Source organism: Atta colombica, unplaced genomic scaffold, assembly GCF_001594045.1.
Source record: "Atta colombica isolate Treedump-2 unplaced genomic scaffold, Acol1.0 scaffold139, whole genome shotgun sequence".
In the NCBI taxonomy this organism is placed as follows: domain Eukaryota; kingdom Metazoa; phylum Arthropoda; class Insecta; order Hymenoptera; family Formicidae; genus Atta; species Atta colombica.
The window spans coordinates 261,730-281,209 of record NW_017259227.1 but is presented as its reverse complement, the minus strand read 5'-3'; the positions used below and the strand labels follow the sequence as shown (position 1 = coordinate 281,209).

The window sequence follows — 19,480 nt, the reverse complement described above, 5'->3', positions numbered from 1 at the left end:
AATACATTCGTCTAAAAATAATAATTATAACTGTGCATGATATGTCTATTAGATAAAAATGCTCACATCATAATATTCCCATTTTTCTTGCATTGCAAGACTTATGGTTATGATCATATATTGCTTTATATGTTCGTTTTAATATTTGATATCTCGTACAACATTTTTGCGCTCATATTGTTGTTAATATTGTTTTTTTTTTTGCATCATTTGTGCTACTTTAATCCAATATTATTTTTGTGTCATCTTTCCTGATGTAAAATTTTTTCTATTTCTTTGTAGCTTTCAATTAATAATAATGTTTCGACATGATTCCAATATGACTTTGAACTATCATTCTCATTGCTGTTTTCTATTAATATTATAGTTACAATTACAGTTAATATTTACATATACATATTTACAAAATGTCTGGCTAATAATATTTACTTACGACTCTCATTTGATTGACTACATGGATTTGTAATATCTTCATTGCCTTCTTCTGTTCTTTTTACGATTTCGATAACATCTGTGCATAAGATATATTTTTAACATAAGATATATTTTAAACAATTTGATTTATTATATATATAGCTATACAAAAAAGACCTATTGTCACTTATGATCCTGTAGTTTTTTGTGGCATACGTTTTTGTACTTGCATAAGCACAAATTCCATATCTGCAAATATTATTTTTTTTAATATTAAATTCAATATTAAATTACACTTCAATATAACAATAAGTAAAAAATGCTAACAGCTGGGCTGGACCTTAGAATTATAACACTGTTCTAGCTTTAGTTCAAGATTGTTTAAAAAATCTGATATTAATTGACATGCAATTTATAGAAATGAAAAATATATTTAAAATTCAAAATCTATTAAAAATGTATTGAAAATATTATTAGGTATAAACATCAAACCTCGATTGGTTAGTGTAGACGTTAGTGTTCTCTATTTACTGTTGTTTTTACGTTTATTTCACCTAAGCTGTATTTCATAACATATAGATAAGTATAAAATTTTTGCTTTCTGAGCATTTTCTTGGCTTAATATTAATTCATCTTGCTTATTTTGTTTTCAGCGTCCAACAGAATTATCTTGTCTTTTGCCATTTTATACTATGCTTGTTGCATCTTATTAGTCGCAGTAGTTGCAGTCAGAAGTGATGACAAAATGGATGATGTCATTATTTCATCGTAGTGCTATCGTAGTTTACTGTGATGAACTTTGGAACAGGCTATACAGTACTGTTAGTACTGGCAGTGAGTTATGAAATGCAGCCAAAAATGCATTTAAGTGTACCACAACAAAAAGCATAAAAATTGTATCGCAACAAAAGTGCATAAAAATACAACGCATTAAAAATGCATAAAATTTCATGCCAAAACTGCATTAAAAAAACGTGCCAATATATAAAATTGCATTGCTCTAAATATGTATTAAAATGCATCACAAAAATAGTATAAAAATTGCATTGCAACAAAAGTGTATAAAATTGAATACCACCAAAAGTATATAAAATTGCGTTAAAAATGTATTATATTGCATCGTATCATAATTGTATAAAAATTGCATTGCAGTGAAAATTCATAAAATTTCATCGCAACAAAAATGCATTAAAGTGCATCACATCAAAATTGCATAAAAATTACATTGCAACAAAATGTATAAAAATGCTTTCTCATCAAAAATGCATTAAAGTGCAACACACCAAAATAGCATAAAAATTGCTTCTTCACTGAGATGTATAAAATTGCATCGTACCAAAATTGCATCGCATCAAAATTGTATAAAATTCCATCGCATCGAAAATGCATTAGAGCATCATGTCAAAATTCCATAAAAAAAATTGCTTCATGGGACGTTCCGTCACTTTTTCTATTATTATATTGCGCTCATTAATTTTTTTCTTTTTGATTACTTAATTACTTTTTGTTTCATCAATCTCTTCGTATGACTATTCTCATTAATATTAATTTATGAACCCTATGAGAATCGTTGAAAACGATAATAACGACCAATGTAGACGTCTATAAATTGATTTATACATTGGTTTGAGCATGTCGCCATAAGGCAATGTATAAATTTCAAGAAAATAACCGTATTATTGGTTAATAAAATTATTGCATTTTAATCTTTTATTTTTTGTTATTATTAATATTTTTACTTGTGGCACGATAAAGTTCCTTAGATGCATCGAAATTTAAAAAAACTGATTAAAATAGTAAAAACCGCATTAAAAAAGGTATTATCTAGCGAATTTTAGCGTCAAACTTATCGACAGTTATTGTCAATAACATTCCACTCTCGATAAAGTAAAAACTAACTTGCTTCTTCGATAACTTCGATAACTGAAGTCTATAAGCTAGAAATCGGTTTTACCAACAGTCGATAATAGCTGGAATCTGCATCATCGAATTATGATCTATGCCAATAAAGCAGAAATCAGTCTTACCGATATTAGAGGTGGTATATCTCCTTTTTTATTATATTATTATTATATTTTTATTATATTATAGATATATAGCACCAAAATCCGGATAAATTTCAATTTAAACTTTCGACTATATTGTGTCTCCGCCAGAGGTTATTGTTGGCGTCCGAAAAAATCTTGTTTCTAGTAAACATATTCTCAAAATGTCCACGATGTTGAAATCAAGTGTGGAATATAATTGAAGACTTGCAATTATTGAAAGCCTTTGCGCTCAGGAAATAATTCGATTCTCTGAGTACTCGTTGGAGATCAACCATTTATGACGTTCTAGCAAAATATATGATTTTAGAACCGTCCAACGAAGGTTCCAGCGAGAAAGAGTCACTCGAAAGAACGCATCGCGAAGACCCCTGGCAATCGTTGAAAGGACTCAAGCGCTGATTTCGGATGATCCAGCGGGCAATGGTTGCACGTTTTGATAGATGTAGTGTAGCCGTGGATGGAAACTGTGGCGTTCGAAAGGCCATATGTTTTTCAGCAGGATGATGTACCGATTCATACGAATCATTTAATTCTCTCAAAATTGACTCTCAGACAACGTCGATATGTTTTGGTCCAAGGAATTCTGACCTCTCAACAGCCCAAATTTAAATCCTTTGGACCTATTACGTATAAAGTGTAGTTCGAAGTCACAAACAAATCTCGGCATCCCAATGTGACATCATTAAGGATCTCTATTGAGGCAGCATTCGTCGGCATGGATAGTGCTACATTAGTGTGCATGTTTCAAACCGAGAATAGAGGCCGTCATTCAAACTAATGGGGGATGTATCGAATAATTGTGCTCTACAGGGATCCCTCAAGTGCCATGTAAAAGGATTTTTTGTAATATTTAATTTTTCATTAAAAACATTTTGTTTAAAGAAATTGTTTGATTCGTTCGGATTTTGATGACGCACCTTGTACTTCTATTACTACTGTAAAGGAATATTTTCCAAGATTACGCGCGAAAAAACTCGATTAACCTCCATGCTAGACATGTATTCCTGTTACTAGATATTTATTTTTTCAAGCTTACATTGCTTAGAATGCTCAAATGATAATTTTCTCATCGGAAATATTACTAGAAATTATTTTTCAAAAGTTCTAGCATGTATAAATCGATATTCTATCCATCATCTTGTATTTTTGATATTAATTTAATCAATATTTGATATTAAATGGCATCCGATCAAAATCGAAACATTCTAAAATGTCCTAGAACATTTTAGAAAATTCTAGAATTCGAAATATGTCGAGTGAGCGCAGGCTCAAGCACGTCCCCACTTCGTGACTCACAGATATATAAGGCACGTTAGCGGAGCTGTCCCTCGTAGATTTCGAAATTTCAAGCCGCTAACATGTAGCATCCTTCTGATTCTCTGTCATGAACGCAATAGCAGTCGGTGACCTCCCTGTTGTTCAAGAATCAATACCTCGAAGGTCCATCCGAGTGTTATCCAACGAGAAATTGCTGAGAGATTGTGGAAATGAAGCTTTGGTAATTATTAAGGTAAATTATTAAGAATATATGTTGCTCGAGAGCGAAACAGCAGTTTTCGAACTTTCGAATAGCTAACGGACCTTTCAGGTCGAACGTTGTAGAAAACGCAAACAGCCGTATGCATGCACTAATTTGTCGTGACATGTTTGCGCGTATTGCGTAAAATGATGTAATGCATGCTCGTTGTAAAATAAAGTTATATGGTTCACGAGTGTTAAATATACCAGGTGTATAAGCTTAAATCCGCTGTTTGCTCATAGGTGGCATTAGTGAGTACAAAGCTACCCTGGGCACACAACACACTTTTTTTTATGTCTTTGACATCTGTCAACATTATTCAATGCACATCATCAGCAATTTCATACAACAACATACATTTTTTCTTTCGTAATCATGTCTAGTTTTTTGCCAAAAAAAAAAGCATATGCGGGAAGCTTTGATTTTCTGTTTCAATTTGAAGAAATCGGCTGCCGAATCGCATCGAATGCTTGTGGAGGCTTATGGCGACAATGCTTTATCGGAAACAACGTGCAGAGATTGGTTTCGCCAATTCAATGACGACAATTTTGACCTGAGTGACAAGAAGCGTGAAAATCGGCCCAGGAAGGTTGTCAATTGCAGGCTCTTTTGGACGAGGACGATATCCAATCGCAAAAAATGCTTGCCGAGCAATTGGGTGTTTCTCAAGCAGCCATTTCCATGCGGTTACATGCCATGGGGAAGGTCCAAAGAAAATGGATGCCGCATGAACGATAGGCAGATGGAGCGACGCCAAAACACAAATGCCAAATTCTGCTTGCCAGACAAAAAAGAAAATCGTTCTTGCATCGGATTGTGGCAGGCGATGAAAAGTGGATTTATTTTCAGAATCCTAAACGCAAGAAATCTTGGGTTGATTCCGCCCAATCATCAACATCTTTCTCAAGATCAAATCATTTCGGACGGAAGACGATACTGTGCGTTTGGTGGGATCAGGAGGGTGTCATCAATTACGAGCTGTTAAAATCTGGTGAAATGAAACTGTTAATGCTCACCGCTATCACCAACAACTGATCAAATTGCACCGTGTTCTGCGTGAAAAAAGGCCGCATTATTGGAAAAGACATGACAAGCTGATTTTCCTCCACGACAACGCACCATCGCACACATCAACAATGATCCAAAACTACTTGGAGACACTCAACTGAGAAGTGCTATCCCATCCCGCTTACTCACCAGACCTTCTGACTATCACCTGTTTTCATCGATGAGCCACGCGCTCGCTGAGCGGTACTTCGATTCTTACGAAGACGTCCGAAAATGGCTTGATGAGTGCCTCGAAAGAGGAATTTTTTTGGCGTGGTATATACAAATTGCCCGAAAAATGGGAAAAATGTATAGTTAGCGAGAGCAAGTACTTTGAATAAATTTGTTTTTGCTTCCTAGGGAAAAAAATGTGTTTTTCTGACTAAAAACAGCGGATTTAAGCTTATACACCTACTATTTAATTAGAGAAGAATTATATAGAATTGTACTTGATTAAAACATATTATTAAAGAATTATTGAATTATCGAGGATTGATCTTATTGTTATTTTCATATGAAATTTAGTGCGATATCTCGTGAAACAGATAGAAAGTGAATAAAGTGAATAAGATTAATTACGCTTATTTCTCTACTGTTGTACTTGAGTTCGATTAAATGAACGATACTGAAGTAGAGTGCTTTTTGTGTAAACAATTCCCTTGTTGAGCAATGATGTTATTTCTCGGATACGCTAAACTTAATTGAATGCATCGAAACGAGAAACACAAATCGTATTGTGTGAAAGTTGCATGAATGCACCCTATTCTCATTGTGTATCCGTAGGCTCATCGCTTTCGCGAGATTGAATGTGAATCGTATGATTGATATTTACACCTTTCTTACTTTTTCTTTATAATAAAAACCCGTACTTTCCTTCTTTACAATAAACCCGTGTTTTTATACTATCTTCTTTATGGTAAAACTCGTGCTCTCTTTCTTTACGGTGAAAAATTGTGCTTTCCTTCTATCTTTCTGCTTGAGCGGATGCTTGAATGGATTTAACGATAAAAATTCGTGACGTACGAATAAAGAAGAATAGTCACATTAATATGTCGGTCCAAAAAATACGCTTATTTCTCACACTAGCTCTCCAAACTTATTGTTAGAAATACAAATAATTTCCGCCGTTTGCAAAAGACGGCGCCACTAATAAACTATAGTTAAAATTGTTTGATGCAAAATGACATCATATATATCGTAAGATTGGACATCCGGCAACATCATAACCTTGAAATATTAGCGACTTTGTATCGGCATCATATATTTTTTTTTGTACGAAAATGTCGAGTTTTGAGCCGAATAAGCGTCATTTGCGATAACTTTTGATTTAATTTGAAGAAATCTGCAGCTGAGGCTCATAGATTGCTTGTAGAAGCATATGGTGATGCTGCCTTAAGTGAGAGAAGTTGTCATGAATGGTTTCAAAAGTTTAAGAACGGTAAATTTGACATCGAAGACAAAGAACATAGCGGAAGGCCGAAGTGTACGAAGACGCGGAATTGGAAGCATTATTGGATGAAGATTCGTGCCAAACGCAAAAAGAACTTACATTAGGAGTGACTCAACAAATAATTTTATATCGTTTGAAATCATTGGGAATGATTCAAAAGCAAGGGAATTGGGTTCCATAAAACTGAACTGAAGCCGAGGAACGTTGAACGCCGATTTTTCACATGTGAAATGCTGCTTGCCAGGCATAAACGAAAGGGTTTTTTGCATCGTATAGTCTGATGATGAAAAATGGATCCACTACGATAACTTAAAGAAGAGGAAATCATGGGGATCACCTGGCCATACTTCATCATCGACAGCCAAGTTGAATATTCATGGAAAAAAACTCATGTTGTGTATTTGGTGGGATCAGCTTGGTGTCGTGTATTATGAGTTGCTCAAATCGAACGAGACCATTACTGGGGCTCTCTACTAAACACAATTGATGAGCCGAGCACTCAAGAAAAAACGCACCCACTACTACACATACTCATGACAAAATTATCCTCCTGCATGATAATGCTCGACCACATGTTGCACCGGTCAAAACCTACTTAGAAACACTCAAATGGGAAGTTTTACCCCACCCGCTGTATTCTCCAGACATTGCTCCTTCCGACTACCACTTGTTCCGATCGACATATGGCAGCATTTCATATCATATGAAGATATCAAAAATTGTATCGATGATTGGATAGCCTCAAAAGATGAAGTGTTCTTCCGACACGGTATCCACATGCTACTAGAAAGATGGGAAAAAGTAGTGGCTAGCGATGGCCATTACTTTGAATAAAATATTATGTACCGTTTTTTCGTAATAAATGTTTAATTTTTGATAAAAAACGGCAGAAACTTATTTATACTCCCAATAATAGTTTTTAATATTTTGAAAATTAAGGCATTTTTACATCGTATGTGTTTTTTTAGTTAAATTATCCAACTAAATTTTGTAATACTAAATTTCAATAATAAATCAATATATTTATAGATATGTATTTATAATATATTGATTTATAATATAATCCTTGTTGCCTTCTTCCAGATTTCGAATAATTGTTCATATTTAACCCATACAAATCAATACTTTTTGATATGATGTACTTAGGCCTTTTTATTTCCAAGATCAGAACTTTTTTGTTTTTGAAAGATGGATACTGTTTCAAATTAGAAAATAAATTTTATAGTTTATACTTCTTTTATAGTTTTCTTTTTATAGTTTTCTTTTTATATTCCATATAAATCGTTTAATAATAAATATGTATATTAATTTCTTCAAAGATGATGACCTGGTGAAAATAATTAAACATAGTTCATCAAAAAGACATTTATTATTATTATTATTATTATTATTATTATTATTATTATTATTATTATTATTATTATTATTATTATTATTATTATTATTAGGTACGAGAAATGAAAAATCTTGTTCCTCGTGATCTAAATATAGAATCTGCAATATTGATTTTTTCTCTAGCGTGCGCTAAAAATATTAAATGGATGTGCGTGCTCTGATTACACTTAACTGGGCGTTTCATGAGGTTCCTGCAGCACAAATCGCAGGGATATTCAGGAATGTTCAATCTGTCCACAACGAAGTGAATTTCATTGGTTCGTATGCCTGCCACAATCACTGCTGGCAAAGTACACCAACGCTATTCTTAACCGTTTTGACGTACTCCTCCATTTTTAGAGGTGGAGGACGGAGATGGAAGGGGACGAAAAAATTGTTTGTCAATCGCAAATGTTATATAGATTGCTGTAAATAATGTGTTAATCTGAAAAGAAAGAATGCTGGTCGTTTTTTTAGGTTCAAATATACTGTTTGTAACTTTATACTGTTTTTATAATTTAATAATAATGACTAATATACTTATAATAAAATTGATGCATCATAACTATATTTTATGTCCTCTAATCATGCATATATACTGTGGTTAATATAATTGCGATATAAACAAAGTAATTAAATCATAATAAGTACAGTCGCAATTCTAATATAATCAAGTGGTTTAACGACGGATGATAACGAAGAACTGCTGGAATTCTTGTCCATCCACATTGATAACAATAGGATCGTATAACTTAGGGTTAGTCACGTCGCCGTATAATTGAAAGTGGAGATATGTGTGAGCACAAATGATGCACTTATGAAGTAGATGGACCTTAATCAAATTAATCCCGCAATGATCATAAGAGAATTCTGGAATTATATGATTTATTGAGACAAAATGAGAGAGGGAAACTTCATGGAGGATAGGTCTAACAACAAAAAGAATATATTTCTGCGCCATTGAACCCATTCTAATGAATCCCATAGTTCTGCAGCAATATGAAAATGCAGATTTTTTTGTCATAATGAGCCAAGCACAACTGGATCAAGTAATGGAAGAAAGTTAGGTCTCGGTAATCCCATCTGAAGAAAATATTAATATGTGTCATTTTCCTATCCTGGATCGTAATGAGCCATCTTCAATTTGTCAATATGCACTATTCGAGAATGTTTGTTAATCTGAATCTTAATATTATTTTGAGGCAGTAATTTCATGCTCTTGTAAGGGTAACAATATTGCAAATTTCCTTTAGATTCTTTTAGGAGAAACACAAAAGAGCCAACGTCAAATTCCTGTGGATTAAGATTTCTGTCGTAATAACTCTTACTTTTTTCTTTTGCACGAATCAAATTTTCGCGAGCTTGAATCTGCATATCTTTAAGTTTATTAAACAAATCAGTTAAATATTCCGGATAAGGTTAAATTTTCTTCAATTGGAGAGTGTGCGGAAAATAATCCGAGTTATCCTTCCAAAAATTAATTCGAAAATATTCGAATGGAAAATATTTAGTTCCTTCATGTATGCTAGTATTGTATGAAAGCTAATTCAATATAATAATCCCAATCTTCCTCTTTAAAGACTTGAGTTTTCAAATATTCCATGAAAACATGATGTGGTCATTCCAAGAATCCGTTAGACTGATAATGATATGCGGTAGTCTTAAAATGTTGTATTTTAAATTTACATGTTAATTTTCGTATAAGTTCGGACATGAAATTAGATCCTTGATCAGTAAGTATAACCTTAGGGGCTGCATAATACAAATAAAGTTTTTGGTAAAAGCTTCTGCAATAGTAACAGAAGTCATTTCTTTAAATGGAATTGCTATTAAATATTTCGTTAAAAGATCTTCTATCTAAAAATAAAATGTATCTATTTTCGTTTCTCGAGGAAAGTTTCTCTGAAAGGAAGTGGTCCCATAATATTTAAAGATATTTAAAGATATTTTATCAAACGCATAACCGGGAGTATCTGTGATTATCATCGATTGTTTCGTTTAACACGTGTTAATTTCTTTAATTGACATTGCCGACATTACTTAAATAAATTTCTGTATATCGCATTTCATGGTTTTCCAGTAATAATTAGTCCGTAATCTATTATAAGTTTTCGTAATATCTTTATGACCTCCATGAGCTGAAACATGATTTTCTTCTATCAAAGCTTCGCGTTCCTCGGGGATCAGTATCCCTACTAAATTTAAACAAGCCATAATTTGGACTGTTTTATCGCAAAAATCATTAATTCGCTTTAATACATAATTCCAGTAAATCATCGAATATATTAGTTTTACTGCAAAACGACAAAAGGTCTAATTCGATTACCGCGTTCACTAAGGATTGCAAACAAGTGTCTAATGTCTGAGGTTCTACAAGAGTACGATTATTAATTTTTGATCGGTGAAATTAAAATATGAGTCTTCGAAAAACTCGTAATTTTAGCTCTCTCATGAGATTTTCATTTCTTCTGAGGTAGAAGATCTCGTTTCTGATATTTAAAGGCTCCCGCATCGAAGAGAGTCGTTAAGGTAAATAAAAATTACGTAATTATCACAATGTACATATCACTTCGGCTTTCTCTAATATTTGCGCGTTTCTTGTGTAGAAGTTCTCTAGTTTTTAACTCGTATGGCACAATATCTGCTTCAAATATTTCTTCATAAATTGCGTCATTATCGCTATCTTCTTTCTCAAATACATCTTCTTGAAATGCGTCGGGCGCGTTTTCCGAATTAGTCGTACTAATTCTATCGTCTGTATATTCGACCGCACTTGGTGCTATGATTTCGCGAGAACTATTTTCTTCGAGAGGAAATATCTCTCTCGATTCCATTTATTTATGTTCTTTTTCATTTTCCGAGGGAAAGAGAACAACAATTCATCTAAAGATGAATCGATTTCACGTAATGGCAATGATTATTCTATGGGAGGGTTCTGGATAGAACATAAATTTACATTTAAATGTCCTTTTGTTGTATTATAATTTTGTATATTATAATTCCGGTAGTTTTCCATTTCCACAATCTAGATGAAGAGTTTTTAATCAAATGAAGCCATATTAAAAGTTTATAATCGCTAATAATAACAAACTTTTGTCCGTACACATACCTAAAATTTATGCAATAAATAAACTATGGGGAAACATTCTTTTTCGTTGAATAATTTAGTTCTGCTTTATTTAATACGCGTAACGTGAAACGATAGGTAATTTGTGTCCGTTTATTTTTTGACTTACATTTATATTTTGATTTAATACTCCTCCCAGTGTAAACAGAAGCGTCTGTGGTTACATAAAACGTTTTAGTAAAATCTGCATATTGTAATACTGATTCTGAACATAATGAAAATTTCAAAAATTAAATGCTTTTATCTATTTCGTTTGCCATATAAAAATCGCGTCTTTCATTAATAAATCCGTTAATGACTTCGCTATCTTTGAAAAATTTGAATCTTCTATAATATCCTGTCAATCCTAAAAATTAATTTTAATGTTCTTCGCATTCTTAAATTTTGGAAATTGCGTTATTGACTTTACTTTGTCAGGATTCGGCCTGACGCCATTGCGCCTTAAATAAGCAACTTTGCGTAAAAATTCGCATTTATCCGGTTGAAATTTTAAAATAGCTTCCCATAATCGTTTCATTAATCTAGTAAATTTCAAGGTGTTTCCTCGCGTAAATAATGATATCATCCATGTACATGAATAATTCCTTGTAAACCTAAAAGTACGTTATCCAGTAAATGTTGAAAAGTGCATTCTTTAATCCAAAAGGCATTCTCTTAAACTGATAATCCATAGGGTGTTGAAAAAACTATTTTCGGTGCATCTCTCGCGGACATCTGAATTTGATGAAAACCCGAAAAACGCTAAATCTAATACCGAAAAATATTTCGTGCTTCCTAACTGAATCTAAAATATCTGATATATTTAACAGGGGGCATGCATCCCCTATAGTTTTCTCATTTAAATTTCTGTAAATTCAATTACCATTCTCCATAGTTTATTTCCTGAAGAATCTGGTTTCTTTGGCACGACCCATACGGGCGAATTATACGTGATCTAGTTGATTCAATCCATCCGATAGTAACTGCCGTACTTGTCTATCCATTTCCGTCTTATGTATCAGCGAATATTTATACTGCTTCGTATGTACCGAGACTTCGTTGTCTACATAAATCGTATGCTCTGCTGTATTTGTAGTTTCCAGTGTTTCCGTCGGCAATATAAAATTTGTCGACATTTTTTCTAATAAACGAGACTGTATAATCCTTTTTTCCTCATTCAAATGATCTAATCTCAATAATTCCAGAACTTGAGATATTACTACAGCTATCTGTTTCAAAACACATAGAGCGTTTACTTTAGTGAATTTACTTTGATTTTCTTTAATTTCTTTCGTTTCGGTTTCCTGTCAAAATTCTTCATGACAGACGCCTCGGGTTTCGACGTTCAGCTTCCGAATCATCTAACCAATCAGCGGCAAGATCTCTCAGGTTACTCGCTTGGCCAGCGTAATCCTCTTCCCGATTACCTACCCCATCGGAAGCGTAATCCTCAGGACCGTCCTGATTGACAACATAATCGTTTATCGAATTACCCGCTTCGTAAGCAGCATAATTAATTTCTTTATTATCACGATTTTTACGAATATTGTAGAGTTCAACTTCACGGTTTCCACGAGCACCGTAAGACTCAGATTCCATGAATCAATATTCCTTGTCAATTAAATTATTTTCACTTGAAGGTTTATATGAGTCTTCCCTTGATTCATCTTTCACATCCTTTCGATGTCTCCTCCCAAGTTCAGAGTATTAGCATAATCGGCCACCTTCTGAGGTGCCGGCATATCCTTCCTGAATATTAAAATCCTATAATTCGATAAATAGTATCTCTGTCATATATTCATTCTCTGATCTAATATTCACACAATAGGCAAATAAACTTTACCGTTTCGATTAGTAATAATTGCGTTTCCATAAAACAAGCTTTTGGTCAGCATAATGAATGGAATATGTATATCCAATTTGTTTTACCGAATTTTTCACAGTGACGTAGAAAGGAATGATACTCCTTTCTAGAATTTCGACTTCGACAAACTCAGCGAACGGGATTATCTTGCTGCCGTAATTAAAACATTTATTTCCAATATCTATCAACGATCATTGTCCTTGCAAGAATTTGTTGTCCAAAAATGCAAATATAAATCCGATCGTATCTGGTATTATATAAAACATAATGGGCTCTCCTAAGAGCTCAATCTTTAATTTTCCTAATGTTGACAATTTGAGAGAAAATTCCTTAAATGGAGTGAGATCTACAGTCTCCCATTCGATAGTGAATTAAATGTGATCTTGTTTAATAATATTAATGGCGATGTCAATCATGAAGATACACAATCCTGTTAATTATGGCGAAAAAAATGTTATTGTTGGGCAACGATTGTTTACTAATCTGTTCACTCTGGCAACGTAGAAAGAGGATCTGTCTGCCTTTTCAGAATCGACATGCTCGTCGATAGGCATTCTGTTTGAAAAGCATCCCAGCGAACTCCCATTTAACCAAGACACCACTTGCGTTTCCTGTATTGTGCTGTTTCTGCGCTGGTATACGTCGTTTCGTTTTTAGTTGGCAATCCCTTGCAAAATGCCCTGGCTTTATAATAATGTTTATAAATAATAACACATTTCTTCGGTGGGAGTATTTGGACCTGGTTGTCTTGGAATTAATGGTTACACGAAAGGTCTAAAATTCTGGTAATCATTGTTTCTAAAGTTATCTCCATCGGTATCGAAAAGAAGGCATTATCTTGTAATTAGTAGCTCGTTTGCGCGAATTTTCGACTTCCAAAGTCTTCGATAAGTATATTGCACATTTCTCAGCGTTATTCAAGGTTATGCCAATGTTGCTATCTTCAGCTTGACACGAACTAATAAATCAGACGGAAATCCGTTGATGAAACTTCTAATGGCATTTTGTTTTATACCAGATGTACAAGTATGAAATGATGATTTGAGAAACAGATGGCGCACCAATGCAATGAAGTACAAAAATTTAACATTATACGCCATTTTATTGTACCATCAACAAATGTCAAACGCGCAAAGTGATTTGATTGAAAAGTGTTTGCTTAGTATTGTGTTGCTGTGTTTAATATAACGAAATTTGTATCAAATAAGGAGCATCGCGGATAGCATTAATTTTGTTTTCATTTGAAGAAAACTGCTGCGGAATCATACCTTGGAGAAGCTTATGCTTCATCGTAAAAAACGTGTGAATGATGATTTCAGCGCCAAAAGAGGCAACACAAGGTCATTTTTCTCCATGACAATGCTCCATCACATACGGCAAAACCAGTTCGGGACGCGTTGGAAGCATTTAGGGAAGTTCTATCCAATGCGGCTTACTCACCAGACTTGGCTCCTTCCGATTACTATTTGTTTGCATCGATGGGTCACGCACTTGCTGAGCAGCGTTTTGGTTCGTACGAAGATGTGAAAAAATGGCTCGATGAATGGTTCGCGGCAAAAGGGGAAGATTTTTACTGGCATGGTATCCACAAATTGCCCGAAAGATGGGAAAAATGTGTAACTAGTAATGGAGCATACTTTGAATAAATTTCTTTTTATCATTCTTCCGAATTTAACGTGTTTTTTTTGGGAAAAAATCTTCATTTCATATTTGTACACCTGATACAATGTTTCATATATTCTTCGATAAATCCATTGATGGTTTCTCCATCGATAATAGCCTCGCGAAATTCTTTTACTCTTTTCATGTAATCAAGTACCACCTTGATCAAAAAGTTCCCGGAATTACCAACAGGTGATGCTCTGAGTCAGCTGATTTGAGTTCTGTTTTTTTGGTTAGGTTGCCACATCTATCATTGACATTCCCACCAAATTTTATCACCATAGCTTGACATTTGTAAACGTTACGCCATCTTGAGTACATCTACCTCTGCACGTATTTTCGATTTTTTACAGTTTTAAAAATGGAGTTGAATTTGCACCATGATAACGCACCGTCGCATAATGCCATCATTATCCGTGAATTTTTGATCAAGAAACGCAGATTATCCAACAGCCATCGAATTCACCTGATATGGCTCCCTGCGATTTTTTTCTATTCGATCGAGTTAAAAAACCATTACGGCGAACAGCCGAAAGGAGGTAATGGAAAAATCGAAGACGGCTCTGATGGCTATACCGACAATAGAGTTCCAGAAATGTTTCGAGAGCTGGATCAAGCGCTGGCATAAGTGCGTTGCAGTTGATGGGAAATACTTTGAAGAGGACAATATCACTTTTGATGAATAAAACTTGTATTTTGAATTTTCTGAATGAATTCCGGGAACTTTTTGATCTAGGTAGTATATCTTCATGTGATGTGTTCCAAATAAATATTCACTAGTTCTCTTCTATACTGATCGATCGTTTTCTTAGGCTCGAAAAATTGTTTTAACTGCGTTATTAATTCGTAAAACCATTTTATATTCGTATCCTTCGACAACCGTAGGCGTGCTTTTGTAATTTATTTATTATTAACTCCAAATAATATTCTTGCTTCTATGGAATTAGTTTACACGCTCTTTCGCAAACCTTGCAAAAAATGAATACCGATATCTTATGTCCATCGTATTTAAGTATCGATTCTAGCACGTTCTTCAAGCGTATAGGTGAAAATGGGCTTGGCGGATTATCGAGACACCTAGACTTCCTGATCTAAAAGAAAATTCTTTCTCATCTTGTGATTGATGTAAATGCATTGTATTGATCTTTGATCCAATTGATCAATTAATCATGCTTGTGCAAAATAATTTCTGTTCTGGTAACAAAGCGAGAGCAATTACCGCTTGTTCCATTCGTTCCATTCTTGCGGATAAATTCTCAAAAAAACCTGTAGCTATTTCCGTGTCTGCTTTTATTCTCTCCAGCTCTTTTTATTTTCTTCTCAGAGTTTCACTTTCTTTATGAAGTCTCTTTTCTTTTTCAGCGATCCGCTGGTTAATGATTTCTGTTTCGGCATTTGTTGATTCTCCATATTGCTGCTTTTAGATACTGTTGATTTCTAAGTTTGAGCGTACATCATATCGAGAGGCAAGCGAATATTATAAAGTTGCTACCAAAATTTATTATATTATTCTGCCTTTGGAAACAAGACCGTTTATGTTAAATACATTTCTTTAAATACGAAGCCACTACAGTCTGAATGTTAAGATGTTGAACTATTATATATTCATATAAATGAATTAATTTCAGAAATAATACTTATAATAATTACGTGCCGATATGGTTATCGGACTTTCAACGCAATCAATCTGATATTAATAATCCCCCCAAATTTCCCAAATTAATCTTAACAACTGTAATAAACTTATTGCGAAAAATATTGCCTCGGTCGGGAGTCGAACCCGGATTTCTTGCATTCCGTGCGAGCGTCCTAAGTCTTTAGACTACTGAGAGCTTAGTAATATTCTTCGCAATAACCGATATGTATGTATATAGAGTTACGCATTATACGAGTGTGTATAAACAATAATGTATATGAACAATAAGATTGGAAACAAGATTAATTGCTAACCATGTTGTTAAAAGTTTATCGTGTTCCCAGCAATATATTAATTATCGTGAGCTTCTCAAAAAAATCACTGCCATTAAATTTTATTAACTTACTCACGATTTTTTTCTTTAAACAATATCTAAATCTCAAAATTGTTGCATAATGACTAAGTTTTGCGAAATTAATAATCCATGTCGGTTTTTTTATTATTCGTAACTAAAAATTATTATAACAATTAAATTTACTGAGATTTTAATAATCGCTGTAACTAAAATTTTATTATAGCAATATAACAATATATAGCAATATTATAGCAATATAACAAAATCTGTATCTCCTTTCATTATTCCATCTACATCGTTTTCTTTTTATTATTCCACCAACATTTTATCATGTTATGTCCGGATGGGAGCTGAATAAATGGAGCCTCCGCGCAAGCCGCCGTAATAACACAAATTTATTTAACTCACGGATTGCTAACTTGTGCCTCGGCACGCGATACGCTTATAATCTTCCTACTCGACGTACCTCAGTCGCAGAGAGGCAGGTTGTTCTCTTTTTAGGACTACCTGCTGGGCCGACAATATCCAGGAATGAGAGCAGAGAACGATGTGTACAGGTGATAGCAAGGTATCAAAAGGAAAGTTGTAAATAGAGAACCACAACAACAGATCTTCTTTATTTATACCTTCCTTAATAATATTAATTTTATTTGCTGCCAAAATAAACATTTAAATCGACAATTCATTTTCAATATTTTAATCTACGTAAATAATGGCATTTAATATTTTCGTCGATTGTATTTATTGATCTCTCCGTATTCCAACTTATTGTTATTATCTCGATAATAAATTTAAATATTAACTGCGTCTAATCCTAAATTTAAAGAATTGTTGGTTGCACGCAACCAACAATTATTGCCTCGTCAAAATGTATTTTTGTAACGATGGAATAATTACAACAAGCAGCTTAAAAAGGAAAATATTACTTTATCTTGATTGGTTATCGTTGGAAAAAACTATAAGACGTTCCCTGGAAGCTATTTCCGTTAACACTTCGCTTACTCACGTTCCTTCAATAAGGGAACTGTTTATACAAAAAGTACTCTACTTCAGTGTTGTTCATTTAATCGAATTCACATACAACAGTAGAGAAATAAACGTAATTAGTTTATCACTTTATTCACTTTATTCACTTCCTATCTGTTTCGCAAGAATCGCATTGAATTTCATATGAAAATAGTAATAAGATCAATTAATCCTCGATAATTCGACAATTCTTTAATAATATGTTTTAATCAAGTACAATTCTGTATAATTCTTCTCTAATTAAATATTATATATTTAACAACGGACCATACAACTTTATTTTACATACAACTTTATTACAACGGGCATTATATCATTTTACGCAATACGCGCAAACATGTCACGACAGGTTCACGTGCATACACATAGTTATTCGCGTTTGCTACAATGTTCGACCTGGTCCGTTGGCTGTTCGAAAGTTCGAGAACTGCTGTTCCACGACTCTCAAGCAACGGATATTCTTAATAATTTACTTTAATAATTACCGAACCTTCGTTTCCACAATCTCTCAGCAATTTCATTGGATACTCGGATAGATGGAAGGATCATCGAGATGTTGTAATTTTCAAACAGCAGGAAGGCGACTGCTACTGTATTTACGATCGAGAATCGGAAGGAGTGTTGCACGATATTACGGTGCAATATTAAAGTTTCGAGATCGACTATAAGGAATTGCTCTGTGAACGCGCCTTATATACCTCGTGAACCAGGGAATGAGGCTCGAGCCTGCGCTTATGTTCAGGCTTACGTGATACATGGCGTGTTCCGGGAATTGGAATGACAGATTTATTACTCGAAGATTCCGAGAAAAACTTTCTCTTTTCATTTCCTTCTTTGTCTATCCTACTCTCTGAGAGTGTGGAAGCTTCGCGATTATTATAAAATTTTCTAGATTGTTCTAGAACATTTCAGAATGTTTCGATCGGACGCCATATTTAATTTCAAATTAAATTGAAATAAAAAATACGTTAAAAAATACATTAAATACATTAAATCCAAGATGGCAGGTAGAATGTCGATTTATACATGCCAGTCTAGTCACCGACTGCTCCGAACTCGGTCGAAGATGATATTGGAGACGGGAGTAAAACATGAACGACATCCGGTATAAATATACAGAGCGAGTTAGTTACGCCATGAAGTGTGTAAATAGTTTGTTTTTTCATAATAATAAGAACAATTAATTGAATAACGAGTTAGAATAGAGACTAATATAACGATTACGTAACACAGAAAAAATATCAGCAATTTTTGTGCAATGTGAATATTGCTTAATTCAATATTCCGAATATGAAATGCAGTTTTTCTAATTGAATAAAAAAAGTTTTTATTTAAAAATGGACCATAAATGCTACTTAAATTATTCAAATTATGAGTAATTATGAGGAAATTATGAGGAAATTTTTAATCCAACTAAGTTCAAAAAAGTTGTAACGTAAAAATAATTGAGCTATATTCTTTTGTTTCTCTTTGATTAGAAGTGAATAATGATTGAGGTAAACATTCACAAATCAAGTCAAACACAGAATATTAGGCTAATCAAAGCGCGCGACATCGGCCAAGCGAGATAGATTATTCGACTTATCCAATATTGTCTCATAATAATATAAATTGTTTATACTTATTATATACTTATTATATCTGTTAAATGATATTTTTATATCTATATAATTTCGTTACTAATTTAGCTGGTTGTAATTGAAGTAGAGAACGAATAACACATTTACCAATTGAAGAAGTATAGCGAGTAATGTAGAAGATTTATAATCCAGATTCGAATCATACTAAAGTACATTTTTTAATATCGTTTTTAATTTGAAATAGTTAATTTCATGTATAATTTATTATAAATGTCTTAGGAATAAAATTTGTAACCCTTAAATATGAATGTTTTTTTTTTTCGAATATTAAACTAGTGTCTGCTCTGATCCAATCCGTTTCAATCCATTCAATCCATTTTCATAGATTTAAAGTACGCA

At 33.5% G+C, this 19,480-nt stretch overlaps 1 long non-coding RNA gene across 2 annotated transcripts; it reads right to left on the bottom strand.

The window, feature by feature from the left end:
- Positions 1 to 247: 247 nt before the first annotated feature.
- Positions 248 to 3,896, bottom strand: LOC108684718. Of its 2 annotated transcripts, none has more exons than XR_001931646.1 (4): positions 3,759 to 3,896; positions 592 to 663; positions 434 to 511; positions 248 to 352 (listed from the first exon to the last, which is right to left on the bottom strand). It is a non-coding gene; the product is annotated as an uncharacterized LOC108684718 (long non-coding RNA). The 2 variants fall into 2 exon arrangements; XR_001931645.1 differs by lacking the exon at positions 3,759 to 3,896 and adding an exon at positions 907 to 1,218.
- Positions 3,897 to 19,480: the final 15,584 nt, after the last annotated feature.